The sequence below is a fragment of the Ptychodera flava genome, assembly GCF_041260155.1.
Source record: "Ptychodera flava strain L36383 chromosome 23 unlocalized genomic scaffold, AS_Pfla_20210202 Scaffold_23__1_contigs__length_28996876_pilon, whole genome shotgun sequence".
NCBI classification, from domain to species: Eukaryota; Metazoa; Hemichordata; class Enteropneusta; family Ptychoderidae; genus Ptychodera; species Ptychodera flava.
In genome coordinates, this window is record NW_027248277.1 from 20,404,022 (window position 1) to 20,406,917 (window position 2,896).

The 2,896-nt window shown below is 38.5% G+C and overlaps 1 long non-coding RNA gene across 1 annotated transcript; it reads right to left on the minus strand.

Moving 5' to 3' along the window:
* Positions 1–514: 514 nt before the first annotated feature.
* On the minus strand, positions 515–2,283 carry LOC139124172 (uncharacterized). The gene is made up of 3 exons (XR_011549878.1): positions 2,174–2,283; positions 1,337–1,448; positions 515–913 (listed from the first exon to the last, which is right to left on the minus strand). It is a non-coding gene; the product is annotated as an uncharacterized lncRNA (long non-coding RNA).
* Between the last annotated feature and the right edge of the window lie 613 nt (positions 2,284–2,896).

Sequence of the window (2,896 nt, forward strand, 5' to 3'; positions counted from 1 at the left end):
TGACCTTCGCAGCGTTCTGTACGGATCTGAGTTTTGCAAGATCAGCTTCAAAGTCGCCATCATAGTTCGCAACCCTTCTCCAGAAAGTATTGTTGAAAAAGTTGTACAAGCGTATATCTGCAGGTGATAATTCTGTTATAATATCTCGCATTTGATTGGTGATCGGTGGTTGATACTTGGTGTGCACTTTGCAAGAATTATAGATAACGTCCTCAAAGTTCCAACACATTGTCTTTTTTAGTAAAACAAGCGACTCGTCGAAGTACTCCAAAAGCATGACAAGGTCGAGCTCTCCGTTCAGTCTTTCTAACGCTGCAAGTGAAGATGTCTTGTTTGCATAAATATCTAGGCCAAAGCGGGTGGAAAAGGAGTTTGTCCAATGCAGTAATGATTTGTCAACTTTGATGTCTTCCAAGAGGTCACTTAGATATCGCGCGAAAGGGTCTGGTGACATCGCAAGGTTCATACCTCTTCTACTGTAATAAAACCGTGATTTCAGATGTGTGTATGGCGACCGTACAATCGTGAAATACTTAGCATTGGAATGATACGTTTAAGTGACAGGCGATCATACATGTCAATATGCAAACAAATATAATCATATCCTGGAAAGTTGCTACAATTGTAGTATAAAATCCCGAGACGATGATTCTTCTTGTCCAGTCTTATAAGATAGTCTTCAATGGTTAATTTTTTCAAGGCTGCCACAAGTTTATTCTTCATACCAAAACGAAGCAACAACGAAGACACTGTGCTTCCACCTGTCTTTTCTGGTTTTACGAAGACGAATTTTGTCAAGGGTTTGCAAGATCGAGTCGATGAGGTTACATCATCGTAGGAAGATGTTTTGCTGTAAGATTGGCCCTTGCCACTTATGTTGGTGTTTGTGTGTTCATCCGTTAGATGGTTCGGGCTTAAGCAAAACAATGAAAAGAACAGAATGCAATACATTTTGAGTATATGTCAGGAAATATTGGCAACAAAAGTAACATTTGGCATCATCAACGTAAATATGGATTAGGTAGAGAAAGTGATATAATCTCAGGGACAGATATTAGGACTGCCAAACTTTTATTTTGACCTACTTCTTTAGGGACTCATCTTGAAGCGGATATATAAAGCTCTCAACATTATTGTTATGTCCTTGAAAGAGAATAGTATGATCGCTGGAAGTTCATATATTGCGAGGCACGAACTATGTTTATATGACACAAAACGATTATGAGCGGTGGTTTGGCAGTTTACATGGAGTCTTGTTCTGTATATCAAATTATGAGGTTTGGATAAAAATGTATACTCTTCGACTTCGATGCAAAAAGAATAAGAAATCACTCACAGAATGATCATCCATGAAATTCTGGTAAGGTTATTCCAAGAAAGTGCTGACAACAAAGAAACCATACCAACGACGAAAATCAACATGTTGGTTCTGCTACAGCCGCACGTCACTGTAATAGAAACACAAGGACTGAACAGCAGAGAACAAATACGACTTTAACTATGTATGTATGTATGTATGTATGTATGTATGTATGTATGTATGTATGTATGTATGTATGTATGTATGTTTGTACGTTCGCACGTATGTATGTGTGCACGTATGCATATACGTATGTACGTACGTATGATAGGTAGGTAGGTAGGTAGGGAGGGAGGGAGGAAGGGAGGGAGAGAGGGAGGGAGGGAGGGAGGGAGGGAGGGAGCTAATCGATAATTATAGCATTGTCACTTGTGATAAATATCGGCAAACGTTTCTAGCTGCACCCAAATGAATCGAATCGCAGGGATTTTGCTAAGAAAAACTTTTAACTTTCTGCATTTTAGTGTACTAAATTTTCCGAACACAATTGAAACTCATATGGGATAATTGGAACTATATATTTTTCAAGTTTCTCAAAAGTGTGAAGTGACCTACGGCTTAATGTTACGACATCAAAAATTACTCATAAAAACAAGTGTATTGCTCAGAAAGAAAAGCAGATAAGCTTATATTTGCTGATTTAGCTCATATTACTTCACTATCCAATTATCCAAAATAAGTTCCAATCGAGTTTCCGATAAAATCAGGGAGAAGCAATACGTGTCATTATTCGTGCCATTGTCCTGTGAAATGGAAAGGTTAAGTGTCAAAAATGTATTATTAAGATGGCAAAACTGGCATTGCATATCTTACCTTTTGAAGGGGTTGACTTCATGTCGTTACTTTTGAGGGTTGCCTTTTAAAATGCGAATCTGCAAAGACTGTAGTAGTTCCACAGGCTCCCAGTAATATTAATATATTTCCACTCGGCTGACAACGAACAGCATCTGACACGCTGAACGAATTCACCCGATTTATCGTCAAAATTCACTGATAGAGATCACCATTTTCTGCAGATGTAACAGCTTGCGGAAAAGCAAACACGCAAGCCTTTCATGTTTTAAAGATTAAACGAACATTCGAGATTTTCCTTTTAACATCTTAACTTTAATAACAGAGCAGTGGCTATTAATATTTATTGTCATATGCAGACAGTGTGCTGAAAAGATAAATCTCTGTAGGTGATATAATGGCATCGAGCGCACAATTTGTTTGTGAAAATTGGGATCTCTCAGTTTAGAGTCAGAAATACAACACTGTACTTTTGACAATACGATGGCCTAGTGTAAGAGGGGCGTATCGCCTGTGTTACAGTACGGAAAATACGCCCCTCTTTCGCTGGGCCATGGAATCGTTGCTGTGTTTGTGCTACAGAGATACATGTTTGTCACTGTGAAAAGCAATGGCGTGTTTCTTTCGAGCCACGTGTGGCTAACGATCAATAAGTTGTATAAAATAAAACGAGCGATGCAAGGTCATAGTGATCCTAGCATATATCCAATTGTATCTTCGTCGATAGTTTATTTGAAATATCAC